Here is a 15,752-nt window from a genome sequence, read left to right as displayed (position 1 = left end):
GTCATTCCAGCCAGAAGCACCACACTTCTCAAATCATGGACTCACAGAGCTGCAAGGGACCTCAAAGATCCAACAGCTGGTCCAACATTCAATCATTCTCTAGATGGAGAAACTGAGGCCCAGAGGGAGAAACTGACTTGCTTAACAGACATTGCGATGTAGGGATATTGGATCAGTTTGCTTTGGAGACCTGAGGCTCTGGCAGGACTGCGGGAGGCGGGGGGTGGGGGGGACACACGGGCTCTGGAGCCCAGCCAGCTTTGAATCTCATGTCTCCTGCTTCCCAGCTGTGTGACCTTCAGCTGTTGCTCAACTGCTCTGAGTCTCAGATTTCCTAACTGCAAAATGGAGAGGATTTGGCAAATGCCTGGAATGTGGAGTCTGGTAATGAGAAGCATGGACTCTGCAGCCAGACTGCCTGGTTTGAATAGCAGCTGCACTACCTGTGCCTCAGTTTCCTAATCTATGTAATGGGGATAACCATAGTCCCTACCTCCTAGGGTTGTTGTGAGAGATAAAAGAATTCATATATGTAAAATGCTTAGCAATCCTTATAAAAATGTGGTTGGTAATCATTAAGAGATGTTTCCTAAGTGGTAGCTTAAAACAAAAAAGATGCTAACTGCAAGGAAACCAAATTCAATTCCTTGGCCTCATTTTCATCCCAATACAATTCATAAGTCAAGCTGGAAGGCAACTTTGAGATGAGTTAGTGTGTCCTTCCCACCGACGGTACAGGTAAGTCAATGGAGCTCAGAGAGAGAAATGACTCTCCTGACATCTCTCAGGAGCTCTTGGCAATGCTAGAACTGTAATCCAGGCTCCAAGCTCCCATCCGGAGCTCTCTCCCCAGACTTCCTGCACTCATTTACACACCCCCACCCCCTCAACCCCCCGGCATACACCACCCCATCCCACACCTTCCAGCTCTTCTCTGGCAGGCAACATCCCTCCTGTCCTGCGGCCAGGTCCTTAAGGAGAACCTCCTCATTTCCCCTGACATTGTTCCCATCCTTGCCATTGGGTCTGGAAAAATAAAGTGCAGAAGAAATATGGTCGTGAGCCCAAAGGCAATCAGACAACTGATCTTTTTAAGAAAGGATCCTGTCTGGGAGTTAGGTTTTCAGTTGCATTTCTGTGTTAAGGGTGAACAGTACCGGCCTAGGGGGGTAAAGGCAAGTGAGATGGGGGAGCAATTCTGAGTGGGGAACAGAAGGCGTAGGAAGGGGTAGAGGGGTGGGTTCTAGGGACTAAAAGGCTGAGGGCCAGACTTGGAGAGTATTCTCAGTGAGCAGAAAGATGCCCCCACCTACACACACACAGCTTCCGGGGCCTCCAGATCTCAGGTGAGGTGAAATGGGCTACATTAGTCTTAGAGGCCCGTGAGGTCGTGGCCTCCTTTTCTGGGAGGGGGTTAGAAATGGCCCTGTTTCCTTGGTCTGAGCTCCTAGAAAAATCCCAGGGGGAAAAAGAGGATGGGACTCTCCTTCACCTCTAAAGAGGGACTCTGTCAGCCCTCCCAGTCCCCACCCCATGGGAGCAGATGTCCCAGAGGTGTGGCAGGGAGTAGCAGTCTCACTACCCATACCCACCCCTCCTGTAGTGTCTTGTCTCGGGCCCAGAAAGAGACACAGACCGGGGATCTGCTGCAGAAAAGGCCACACAGCCCTTTGCTCACCAGCCAGAGCAGCCCTAGACTAATGCGACTCAACTGATCTCTGAAATCAGAAATGAGGGGACGTGAATTCTCCCACGGGCTCCTGTGCGTCTGCACACGTAGCCCAATTCAGACTTCTCCACTGCTGTCAGTTCCTTCCCTCCTACATTTACTTTGAGGATAGATAATAACCTTGTTTTCTGAGTATTGTTCAGCAACCACAGGGAATTCACTCGCTGGGTTTTTCTGTGTGTCACAGTGACCACTATACGGTTTGGCCTCCAGCTTCCTATCTCTGGGTAAATAAACATCTCCCCAAGTGAGCAGGGCGGGGTCAGGTTTTGCTGGGCTCTGACTGGCTCCGTTCCCTTATGGTGCAATAATAAGGCCAAAGGTCACACGTCTGTGCCCACTGGCAAGAGGGCAGGTGAGGAAACACGACTTGTGTCCTCTCGTGCCTGTGTCAGAGCTTGCTCAGGCCAGAACAGTTTATATGTGTTCGAAGTAAATAGCTGTCATTGTGAAATTCAACAGATGCTGCAGATGAAATGTCCCCAAACCCTTTTTCAATGTTTAAAAAGAAAATGTACACACGCCTGGAAATGCACGCACATTTATCTTGTATGGTTTATGCAAACTGAATTTGAGTGACTGAAGCAAGAACATGATCACGTGCAAAATGGAAGGATGCATTCTTCCCAGGCCTGGGGTATGTTCCTGTGGCGTGGCTGGAGACCTGTGGTGGATCCAGGTGCCAGGAGTCACCTACATGGCACCAGCTCTGTCTCCTGCCAGGAAGTGTGGACTCCCTCCCCCACAGCTGACTCTCTGGAGACCACCACCTTCCTGCACTAACACCTCTTTCTACCACCTGCCTCCTCCACCCACCCATTTCAGGAACACCCAGCTGCTGGCAACCTCTGGACTTGGGAGTCCTGGAAAAGGGAAGCAGGAAGAACAATGGGAAGCTTTCAGCCTGGGTGGTTCATGGAGACACCCTTCTGCTTTCATCTTCAGGACAAGACACAGGTCTAGACCCACATGGAATCCTTCAATCCTTGGTCAAAGGCAGAACTTGGATGTTTGTCCAAGAACTATCCCTGCACTGTCCCCAGCCTCCTTTCAGTTACCCTACCCCCGCCCATGCTCCCTACCCACCAGACTTAGAGAGACAATGGATTGCCAAGAGCTTGTGAGCTTTCATCACTGGGAGTGAGACAGAGTTTGGGTGACAGCAGGGGTGGGGGTGGGGGGCAGATGTCAGGGAATGGATTGTAGGAATCACAGAGCCTCTGGTGGAAGAGACCTTGAGGGAGTGGAGGAGGGCCTAGGTGGCAGGGGAGCCAGGCTCACATTTACTGAGTGCCTATGATGTACCAGTGAGGAAACTGAGGTTTAGGGAGCTTGTGTGACTTTTCTGAGGTAACACAGCTAGCAAGAAAAACGACAACCTTGTTAGGATTTTGTCATGTACTTCAGACTATCCTAAGCATCATATCTTATCTCATTAATCCTCACAACAACCCTACCAGAGTTCCATTTTACAAATGAGAAAGCTGAGGCTCAGAGAGGTTAAGTAACTTGGCCAAAGTCACACAGCTACTATCTGATAAAACTACTAAGTGATTTTTGACCCGTTGTAGCTGGCCTCCAAAGCCCATGTTCTTGCCACTCCACTATACAGGGCAACTAAATAGCTGTTTATTCATTGCCAAATACATATATATCTATATATATCTATATATATATATAGATAGATATATATATATATATATAGATATATATATAATATATGGAGTCCTTACTTTGTGTCAGGCATTGTGCCAACATTCTCAAAATGTGCCAGCCAACATTTTTCAAGACCTACGGGATGTAGACCTCTGACCTGGGAGGAGAGAGAATCAAGTAACAAAGATACAGCCCCTCCCTACCAGAGGGATATGATCTCCACAGCGAGGCATCAACCAGGTCTTTGCTGAGAGCTTAGTCTCTCTTTGTCTCCTTCACACCCTGCCTCCCACCCAGGGCCCTCCATAGGCCAGCCCTGCAGGGCTATATGCTTTGGGAGGCAGGTGTCCTGGCTCTGCCAGACTCCCTGGGCAACACGGGTGGGTTGATTTCCCTTTCTAGACCTCCGTCTCCTTAGCTGTGAGATGAGGGAGCTGGACCAAATGATGTCTGCCATCCCTTCCCGCTGTGACGTGCTGCGGGTACCTGGTCTGGGTGGGGTCAGCCAGGCAGGGCTCTGGGCCAATGCCTGGAATGAGTGCAGGATGAGTGGGTGAGGGGCTGAGGAAACTGCCCCACCCCCAGCTGTGGTTTCTGGTGGGGCCACTGTGGCGGCAGGTGGAGGGAAGTGTTTGTCACCCTTCCAACAAAGGCAGTAAAACAAAAGTCTCCCAGGGCACTGTGGGAGCAGGCAGCAAAGGCGCCAAACATAAAGCACACCACACACCTTCCTTTGATAGGCACCAGCAGCTGCTGCGAGGCCTGGCCTGCAGGTTGTGAAGAAAGGGCTCAGATTTCATGCCCAAGCACGCATGCACACACACACACACACACACACACACACACACACACACACACACCAGCACATACATGCACATATACAAGTAGCACACTCACTCATATGCACCACTGGCTTCATGGGCCTGAGACCTGTGCAGTCACTCAGGGCCCTGCACTCAGAAGGGCTCATGCTGGACTTAATGCTCGGCTGTCTCTGTCTTGAAATTCTTAAGTTTTGAGCAAGAGGCCCAGCATTTCCATCTTGTACCAGGCCTTGCAAGGTCTGTGGCCAGTCCTGCCAGTATACATTCCTAAGCACATATATTCACCATATGCTTAAAAGCGCACGAACGTTTGTAGATGGGAGTCCATACACTGCACACGTACAGGAGTATAAATACTTGCACACACACACCCACCTACAGCAAAAGTCCCCTCATCCCTCGTGCATACTCACTGGAGCACAGACACCACCCAGAGGGACGTGGACCCTCACAAGTAACACTCAGACACCTGTAGCCCATTGGCACAGTTTGATTAACACTGGGAGGCAGCAGAACAAAGCCATGGGCACAGTGGGAAAACAGGTTATTTTCTTCTACCCTGCAACATCCCTAACAGCTACAGCCAGGTTTCTGTCACTGGCCTGGGACTGCCAGCTGGGACCAGAAGAAAGGGAGAGCATGGGAAGTGGAGGGATCGATGGGGAGGGGGCAGGGCAGGAGGCAGAGAGGAGGAAAGACAGTAAGAAATAACGAGAAGGGCAGAAGGGGGTCTCCAGGTGAGTTAGCCCGAGCCGTGAGCCCATAAGAGTCTAGAAGGTCTTGGACCCAAAGAAGGGGGAACACCGGCCCATCCTCCCCCAGAGAGGCAGTCCCGAGGGCCCCATCTCTGCTCCTTCCTAGCCACATGACCTGGGACATCCACTAAACCTCCCAGTGCCAGCCTCCTCCCGCTCCACGGAACTGGAACGGGGATAATAGCATGCAGCTTGCAGGGGTGTGAGGTGTACATGGATGCTGCACCCCCCTCTCCTGGATTCTGTTCGACACATTGTCTCCTTGTCAGGCTTTGCAATCTGATCCTCCTGTTCAGAAATTCCAGACCTCTCATTAAGAACAGATGTTCAGACGTGTTTACGTCTCATCTTCTCCTCCTCTGCCTCCCCAGCCAGATGTGCACGAGAGGTAGTCATGGTCTTCTACCATTCCTTCAGGCCCATTGTGATCCCACTGCAACCCCCCTCCTGTCAAGCAGGACCTCAAGGCCTTGAACCTTTGCTTTCTCCTCCACTTTTCGCTCCCAGCCCTAACCTTCCCTATTTAAAACTGTCCCAGACCCTGCCCCTTCCCTGAGGGCCCAACAATCTGTTAGGGGGGACCAGACACTAAGGAGTTAATCGGGAAACAAATCCACTCTACAGGGTGTCCACAGTGCACTGTGCCTCGTCCCCATTAGTCACGCATGTGGAGAAAGGAACGGCCTCCTGAGTGGCCACCAACCAGAACCTTGATTTCACCGGAATTCTTCGAAGGGCATATGTTGCTCAGATCCCCACACGCCCTCCCTCAGTTTACTGAGAAGGAAAGTGAGGCATTGAAGAGTGAAATGACTCGGGCAAGAGTTAGGGCCTGTGGTCTTTCTGATATGCAGCTCCTATGAGACCAGATAAAGAGCAGTCCTTCCCTGCCCGCCCGCCTCGGCACTCAGGAACACAGATGGTTCCCATTCCCCAGGCGAGTTGGAGGCCCGCCAGGGCAGGAGGTCTGGTCACCAGGTGCCCTTGACGGGGAGGATGGGGTAAAACAAGGGATCTGGCACCCAACTCCCATACGGACTTCACTATTTACTATCTGTGTAACCTTTACAAGTGTCCTATCCTCCCCAGCCTCAGTTTCCCCACCTGAAAATGGGCGTGATGTTGTTCCAACAGCTTTCTTAGAGCTGTTGGGAAAATTACATTACATGAGACAGTAGACATGAGAGGTTTTTGTAACAGTCAAGTGATGTGAAAATAACCCTTTCCTTGGCTTGCTTCATGATATCTAACGGGGAAATTAACATGGGACAAGGGCCTCATCTTGGTGGTGACAAGAAACGAGGCCTCCAGCCTAGACAGCATCTTTGGGGCAGACAATGCTAGACGTCCTTCCCACGACAATAGCTGGACTAATCCCCTCTCATGTGGGCACCTGCCTTGACCATTTAGGTGTCATGTTTCCACAGGAGATGTAGGAATTAGTTCTCTGACACATGAGAACACAAGTCACTTGCTTTGGTTGCAGAACAAGGCGTTGCGGCACCTGTGTGCTCGTGTCAAGTGGTCCCTAATGGGTCCCCACTGCGCTCTTTCTGACCACAGATCCTCCCAGGAAGGGAAGCTGCAACCACGAAACTTAGCAGGTACAGACTAAATAAAGCCTGATTGGCGGGCCTAGCCCAGTGCTTGGCACAGAAGAGGTCAAAAATATTTGTGGAATAAATATACAAATGGTGAATTTGGGGTCCTCCCACGCCCTTGACTCATAAGTTTAAAATCTACCCGCAAACTCCTGTATTGCACAGACATGCCCAGGCAGACTGGCCCCTCTGGGAAGAGCTGTGAGTCAAGGCTTAAGGTAAAGGGGCCTTTTCAGACACGCCATCCTGGAAGAATCCCCGTCAGTCAACAGATGACCTTGCCCTCCAATGTCCACCCCCATCCCCCCAAGCACAGGGTCCAGGCTTTGACGTGGGCTCCTCTGCAAATAGATGCTGTTTCCATGGGAACTAAAACCCCAGTTTGTTTTTCCCTCCGAGGCACTCTGTAATTTCCAGCACAGTCTGTGCAACGTCAGCATCGTAACCTCGGGGTAAGCTGATCCTCCTCCGAGCACGTCCGGCACAGGGCAGCTGAGCTGACCTACAGGCTCCTTTTACAGAAGGGCCTTCAGAAGCAGTGGGCACCAGCCCGCCCCTGCCGGCCTCCCCACTGCATAGGGGTCCCAGCAAAGGGGTGGAACCAGAGACTAGCCCTTGAACCTCCCCGAGGGAGGCCTGAGGGGTGGAGAGGAGTGGGGGGCAAATGGGGGCTCATTTCCAGTAAGAAGTGGGAGGGAGGAAAAAGTCTGAGTCTGGCAGCCTGGGCCCCAGCGATCTGTAACAGATGATTTCTGGCTGCAGGGGGAGGGGAGGCTGTGCTCTCGGCAGTTGGATCATCAGCCTCTATTGTCTGAGCCTCTGAGGAAACAGCCTGGGAAGCAAAAGCTGAGTGAAGAAGGGGGGAGGTGATGGTGGACAAGGCAATGGTGAATGTAAAGGACAGGATGAGAAGAGGCTGGAGGGGCTGCCCTTGCCGAAAGACACTCTGCTGTCTGTCCCCCACCCCATTCAAGCTTAGGGCCTGGGCAGGTCCTCCCCACTCGAGCCCTGAGATGACTGTAGTCTACAAGAGACTCCCAGCCAAAGACCCAGCTAAGCCACTCAGATTTGTGGCGCATGGAGGCTACAGCCTCTGCCTCCTACCTCCTGCAAATTCCCTCTTCTGCCCCTGGGGAAACGTGGCCCAGGGCCCTCAGGGGCCCCAGAAGAAAAGTGTGAGGCCAAGACTGGAGTTTGGATGCCTTTGACGGAGGGCCTTGACCTCACTTTCTCCGAGCACCCCAGTCAGCAGCACGGGCAGAACCATAACGCCCACTCTCTCCCCTTCCAAGGTTGTTGTGGGCGAGGTGAGGAAGGCGGTGTGAAAGTGATCGCAGCCGGAGCCCTTGCTGTTGTTGTTATTATTACCTGTGCGGGGGCAGCCGGTTGGCTCAGTTGGTTAGAGCGTGGTGCTGATTGTTCCCTGTGCAGAGGGTTCCACGCCACCCTAGTTTAACCCCAGAGCTCTTCACACTGCAGAGCCCCCACCACCAGACAGGGCGCCTGCCTGTCCTCAGGCCCAGTTCCCCGATTACTAAGAGCGGCCACCAGGGAGCCTTCGGACCCTGGCAAGGGGCCCAGGCCACAAGGAAAGGGAGAGGAATGCTGAAAGGGAAACAGGATGTGGCCAGCAATGTGCTCTGCCCAGATTGACAGCCATGGCCGCTGCTTTCTGGGGGCAGCATGGCCTGGTGAGCCTGACGGTGGCCCCAGGCCCAACCCTCGCCCTCCTGCCCTCCGCCTTCAGCAGTTGGAGGCCGTGGCAGCTCGGGCCGCCTCCCTCCTGCGCTGTGCAGATAACAACACCAGTCAAACCACTGACCTGATTTTCTACAAAAAGGAAAAGATAATAGGGCACTTCTATGTGAGTGGAGCACTTGCGTGCACACACACACACACACACACACACAGAAAACTTTCTCTGTTTCCTTGACAGGAACCCAAACCTACAAGGGAGGGAGGGAGGGAGGAGGACCCAGAAAAGACTGGAGAGGGGTGTACAGAGCAGAAGGCCCCTCAGGAGGGAGGGAGGGAAGGAGGGAAAGAGGGAGGGAGAGAGAGAGAGACAGAGAGACAGAGAGAGAGACAGAGAGACAGACAGAGACAGAGAGAGACAGAGAGAGAGAGAGACAGAGAGAGAGAGAGAAGCTTCTGTGCCAGGAGCTTCCTGGGGTACAAAGCTCAGTGTTTACCTGCGGTGGCGGCCCAAGTTCCTGGAGCTCTCCTGCGTGGGCACAGCGGGTTTGACATGCCTCCCTGCAGGGGACAGTGCCTCCAACACAGCTGAGTCTCTGTGAGCTGTCTGCTTTCCCCGCTGGGGTGGGTGATAAGCTCAGGCAGGGTGGGGCCGCATCCCACGACCCCCCAGATCCCTCAGCCCTGGCTCTGTGCTCAGCGCCAACAAAGGGATTAATAAGACCCTCAACCCCCAAAAGTGCCTGAGAGTCGTAGGCGGAAATGTTTGCCACATAAACGAAAGTCTCCCATCCCTACACTTTCTCCAAACCCAGAATCCCACAGGCCTAAAAAGGATCTTGCAGCCAGATTCTGCCACTTATACGTGATGAGGTCTCCTCGTGGTTAAGTTCTCAATGGTGGGTAACTTATTATTAATCACCATCAAAGGGCAACCGCCTTCCTCTGCCCACCTGGGACAGTACCCACAGGAGTGGCTGAGTGAAGGAGCTTAGCACTCTGGCTACCCACCTACAAGTGGTCTTAGAGATGCACGGGTCAGAGCCAGAAGGGATACCAGAGGTCACAGGCCAGCTCCTTGGGGACATACCTGAGACCTGGAGAGTCCTTAGCCCCCCACTCCCACTCATCCAGCCTCACTATTCATTCGTGGACCAGGACCAGCTGCACCAGCTGCACCAGCTGCACCCGGGACCATATAAGAAATGCAGATGCTTGGGCCCCGCACCTGCATTTTGACAAGACCCGTAGTCGAGTCCTGAGCAGGCCAAGGTCTCCTAGGAGCTACTCGTATGCTCTACCCAAAGAGCTGCTCAGCCCTGCCCAAGAGAGGCTGCAGCCAGCCCCCCTCAGTCACCACTGCCTTTCTCCACCAATCAAAAGAGTCGGATAAGGTTGATATGGTTATAATCTTAGGGGTCCCAGCTGCCTGTGTTGAAGATGGACAGGATGCAACAGCCCCCTACTGGGCGTGGAGAAGCTCCATGCCCTGGCCTGCCTCTCACTCCACATCCTCTCCACCTTCCAAACTTTGCCGTTGAAGCAAAGTGGGCAGTGGGCCACGTGCAAGGCCTCATCTGGTCTGACCTAAACTTTAAAACCCATCTGGCTCACTCGCTCTCTAGTAGCTGATGGTCACAAAGGTGGCCCAGTGCTGCGGCTCTGCCTGCCCCTGCCTCTTGGCTTGTGTCTCCTAGTGAACCCTGTTCCTGGGACCCGCAGTTGGCTCCCCAGCCCCAGACAAGAACCAAAACCTGGGCCTCCACTCCCTGCAGGCAATCAGCCGGCTTCAGGGAGGGGAGCTGTGCTTGTCAGAAGGCAGTTTGGCTGGATCAGAAAGCCACTAAAAGCTATCAACACCCCTAGGGTGTGAATATCATTGATTCATTTATTGCTATTAACATCTTTAGTGTGAATTAGCTACCGTTTTTTTTCAATTGGCTGGCAGAAACTGGGATGGGACATCTGGACAGTTATGTTTTGACAGGAGAAGTTAGTCTCAGGAAAGGGAAAGCACAGGTCCAGCTACTTCCCTCCCCTCCCGCCCTACGGAGGCTAGCCACCCGTGTTGTCTCAGCCTCACTCAGTCCTACCATGTTTCCCCGAAAATAAGACCTAGCCGGACCATCAGCTCTAATGCGTCTTTGGGAACAAAACTTAATATAAGACCCGGTCTTGTATTATATTATATTATATAGACCTGGTCTTATTTTAATATAAAGACCGGGTCTCATACTAACTTTTGCTCCAAAAGACGCATTAGAGCTGATGGTCCGGCTAGGTCTTATTTTCGGGGAAACACAGTAAAGCAAGGGATAGAAATCGCCTCCACTGCAGAGGCCTGAGCCTGAGGATGAAAAGAAGAAAACTGACATTTAAGGGGCTCCTAATACGTGTGGGTTACTGCGCAAACCATGTAACCATTAGCTCATTCTATTCTCACAGCAACACTGTGAGTTGGTACTATTATTATTCCCATTTACAGTCAAAGAAACTGAGGCTGGAAGAGGCTAAAGTGTACAAGGTCACCAGTCGATAAGTGGCAGAGTCAGAATTAGAGCCAAGATCTGTCCATTTCTCCCACTCCCTGCCAGGTCCAGGAGGTGAGGCCGAGTTGTTCTCACTCCAAGACCAGGAGACCAGGACTTTGGACAAAAACTGGTGAACTGAGCCTCCATCCTGAAAGCTCTTCCCCACTCTCTCTCCTGCTAGGTAAACTGGAGGGCAGGTAAAGGAGCCAGGTAGGCCTCAGAAGGGGATAGGGCTTCCCCTAACCAGTGCAGGCAGGGTGAAAAGGACAGGACGGCCTCTCCAGGCTGAGCTCTCAGCAGCACCGAATATCTGACCCTCTCTCCCCCCCGCCCCCACCCATGCCAATCCCAATATTTAGGAAACTGATGTTTATTAAACACAATGAGATAACCAGGGTGGTTATCTCATTTTACCTTGAGCAGTAGGTGCTATTATCCCACATCACTGAGGAAACTGAGACCCAGAGAGGTTGACCAAGGGGACCCAAAGTCCCACAGCTGGTGGGTGCTGAAGCTGAGAGGCAAGCCCAGGTCTCTGGTTCTCCCTGCAGGGCCGCGGTCCTTTCAGAGTGAGCCTGACTTGATTGTTGAGACCAGAAGCAGAGTCTCCTGCTCCCAAGTCCGCTGGCCCCTTGAACATGGTCAGGGCCACTCTGGGCCCGACTTCTGCACTGGAGGACCTCACTGCAGGGCAAGGGCAGCTTTCTGTGTTCCACAAGAGCCAGCCGTCTGTTACCTTATGATCCTTCCTCTGCTCCAGTTCCTACCCAGCAAAACACAAACTTCCCGTACAAGCCGTCCTCCATCTAATCCCAAATACCTACCTACCCAGACTCAGCTCCCCCATGAATTCCCTTCACTCCTTTTGTTTCGGCTACACTGGACTGGTCTGTGTTCCCCCAATGAGGCCTGCATTTTCCTTCCTTTCCACCTTCGCACCTGCTCTTTCTTCCTCCTGAAGTCCCCTCCCAGCCATCTCCACCCGTCAAATTCCTACATCTTCTTCAGGATCCATTACAAATGCCACCTCCTCCGGGCAACATTTCAATGTGAACTCTCTTTCCTTTAGTTCCCAGTGGGCCTACTTCACAAGGTTTATAGTTCTCTAAAGCGTATGTCAGTTGCTCATTGCCCCAGGCTAGCCTGAGTGCAGAGTCCTGGCCGGGGCCTCAGGGAACCCTCCCTGGGCAGGTGCCTAGCATCTCTCTGGAGGCAGGTCTTGTACCGAGAAGGCTGGGATGGCTCAAAATGAGACTTGGATTTCCTAGGGTTCGGGGTATTCTTGAACACGGTTCTGCCCCTCTCTGAGGCTGGTTAGAGATGCCAGTTCTGTCACCAGGAATCATGAGAAATCTGGGAACAGTGAGCACAGCCAAGGAATGTCCCAGCCACAGCATCTGGAGCCACTTGCTTCTTGGAAGGAGAACAAAGTAGAAAGAGTTGCTACAACCTCTCCCTGCACAAAGGGTGTGGCCCCAAGTGGGCAGACCTCCGGGAAACTAAGCTGCTAGGTGACAACTGGGGGACCCAGGGGTCCCTGAGAGAAGGATTGGGATGGGGTCGGTCAAAGACTCCTTCCCTTCCTCTTCTTCTCTGCTGCTTTTAGTCTCTCCTCCACGAGCCCCAGACTTTCCTCCCCCACTTCTTTTTTTCTTTCCTCATCTCCTCCTCCTCTATCTCTCACTCCTTATCTCTATGACCATGCACCACCCTGGACTCCATTGCAGAAAGACCACCCATGACTCCAAATTTCCACTCCCTCATCTTGACATTCCAAAATGATCTTGGAAGCCACGTGTTGATGATGGCACAGCTGTCAGCAACCTGGTCTCTGAATGAGCCCCACAGCCAACCTGGTATTTCCTGAGACCATTATAGAAGCAAGAGACAAACTTCTATCATCTCTAAGACATTATACATTCTTGGGCCTATTTGTTACACCAGTTAGCTTATCCTGACCAATACAAGTAGCTACCTATTTACTGAGCACTTCCTATATGCCAGGGACTATATTAAGTGCTTTCCCATTCAGTATCTCAGATTCATTAATCCTCACAGGATCTCTGTGAGGGAGCTACTGTCCAGTCCTCATTTTACAGATGAGAAAACTGGGGCTTAGAAAGGTACAATAACTTGGCCAAAGTTACCCAGTGAGTAACCTACATTCTAACTAGAACCAGAGCATATAGCGACCTACAGTGAATTTGATACCTGTCTGATAACCTCCCTTAGATTATTGTCACTGGGATGGTCAGAGTACTGGTCCAATCACACCTTTCCCCCCTGCAGAGACAAGGGGGAAAGGGCCAGACAAGAGTCAGACAAGTATCTGATATTTTTTAATGTAATTTCTTTTTAGCTCCCATTTTCTGAAAGCCCACTATGTCCTACATGGAATAGGGGTGTACTTCACATATGTCAACTCTGATTACCACAGAAAGGCTGCCAGGTAAGTATTTACTTTGCTGATTTAGAAGCAGGCGCCAGGTAAGTATTTACTTTGCTGATTTAGAAGCAGGCTCTGGAAAGCTAAGTGACCCAAGTAGCCACGTGTGGAAGGAGCATGGTCTGTTGAGATGGCACGTCCGTTCTACCCCTCCCTTGTCAGGTCACTTCTGCCCCGGGAGGCAGCGGGGCGTTCCCAGCAGGGCAGGGTTGGGGATGGAGGAGCACGTGCGTGCTTGCGTGCCTGTGTGCAGGCACAAGCATGCACGTGCCCACACGAGCATATCAGTGTTTTACTGCTTTCCATAACTCAGTCTGTTTTTCATTTCTTTAAGGAAGGGGGTGGAGTGTGACAGAAAAAAAATGGAAGGGAAGAAAATTCCTCAGGCTGAGAGAAGAAAAGATCAGAAAACATCAAAGTCAATAGAAACTGTAAGTATCATGGCCACCCCCCACCCCCCACCACCCACTGCCTTAACCCAGGAGGAAACAGATCCAAAAAAATAAAAAAGGACTTGCTCAGTGACGTGGGGTCAAAACTTATCATTCTAAACCCCACCAGGGCTCTCTGCACCAACCCCTCTGTCTCAAACCTCGGAGAGGCTAGAGTACCCACAGTTTCATGGCTCGGCTCAGGCATCACCTCCTCCAGGCAGCCTCCCTTGACCTCTCTACCACTCCCCAGTGCTGCGATGGTTTACTCACTCATCTCTCTCACCCACTAGACTGGGAGAGGGCAGAAACAGATTCTGTCTTTGTCACTCCTGCCTCCCCAGATCTCAGGAGATAGAGCACATAATAGGCACTCAATAAATATTTGTGGAACTGAATGTTCAGATGAGTGAATGGATAAAACAAATGATGATTAGACATGCTATTATACATTATAATGGCCTCACATCACACAGTGCTTTCATTTCTCAAACCATATAGTCTCAATGGAACCTCCATGAGACCCCTGTGACAAGAGAAGAGACATCAATCACACACACACACACACACACACACACACACACACCCCAGCACATTCAGCTCCCATCCATGTATACGTGCTCCCGAGTATACATGCAAGTGTATGTAAACATATAGACCCATCCCCTTGCCAGCCAGCGAGGAAGATGTCATGACGTGCTATTTCCTGTTTTATCTGCAGAAATAGAGGCCTCCCCCACCCCAAGACACACACACACAAACACACACACACACTGCCTGGTCCCTTCCAAATGCAGGGCTGGTTTTGCCCTTTAGCTGGGGGAAAGCAAAAGTCAGCTAGTTGTCCACAAGGGGGCATCCACAGACCATCCGATTCAATGTCTCACATCCAAGATTGCCACCTGTTTGTCCCCAGAAAGACAAGGAGATCTGCAGAAACAGCTGAGGCACCTGAGTGGGGTGTTGTGCAGAAACGCAGAAGAAGAAATGGTCAGCCTCTGGAGAAACAGGAGTGCACGATGGAACTACATTCAGGCACTAACTAATAGAAATGGTAGTAAATGATTTTTATCATTTAATATTTATTCAGTGTTTACCATGTGCCGTCCCATGTGTTGATCTAATCACTTACCGTGTAATAACTCATTTAATCCTCACCTCGCTTCTGCCAGGTTCATAAATACTATGGTTCCTGTTTTATAGATGATGACAAAACAAACGTCTCAGGAAGATTAAGTAACAAACGCAGAATTTGAACTCAGGACCTTTTGTCCATAGTTGATGATGTGAATGGCTCCCTCTGCTCCCTTGGCCTTAGACCGTCAGACCTCCCACTTCTCAGCCCAGGACTCCGCACTGGACCCCACTTCCCTCATCCCCAAGCCCTTTCGGGTAGTTTTTGAAGGGCCTGGAAGCTGATTCCCTGAGAGCGAATAGCTTGTTGCCCTGAAGTTACCTCCTCATCCGCTCTAAATTGTTGATGTTGAGTTGGCATCATTCCTTTGAAAGCAATTCCCAGCAACACCCATAAAGCTGTTCCTCTTCCTTTGACCCCAATAATCTCATTCCTGGGAACTTATTCCAAGGAAATAATTCAAACGGAAGCCAAGTGTTATCTGCATAAATGCATGCACTAAAGTCTTTCTTTAAAGGTGAAAAACTAGGAGCCAGACTAGGGAAGTGGTTTAGTAAATGGGGACATCAACACAATAGGCAATCAGGCCTGGGAATTTACAGCTGTACGACTGTGTGGGAATGGGGAAACCGCTTTTACTACACAACGTGTCACCATCACACTCCCACCTAACTAATTCGACTAATCATGTTTATCAGAGAGAGAGAGAGAGAGAGAGAGAGAGAGATCTGTTCATGTTCAAAACAGATTCTTAGCCTCCACTGACCCCAAAGAAATGGAAGAAAAGCTGAAACAAACAACAACAACAACAATATCAAATTAAATAATTCGTGGCTTTTGCGTTTCCAAGGCCCCAGCCCCTACTGGCCCCCAGGAGCTTCTCAGAGGGATTTTGATCATTGGTTATTGTGATTTTTCACCTTTCACGCTATATTATGATACAATTCTT

This window comes from Rhinolophus ferrumequinum, chromosome 21, assembly GCF_004115265.2.
Source record: "Rhinolophus ferrumequinum isolate MPI-CBG mRhiFer1 chromosome 21, mRhiFer1_v1.p, whole genome shotgun sequence".
Lineage (NCBI taxonomy): Eukaryota > Metazoa > Chordata > Mammalia > Chiroptera > Rhinolophidae > Rhinolophus > Rhinolophus ferrumequinum.
This window is presented reverse-complemented; position numbering follows the sequence as displayed.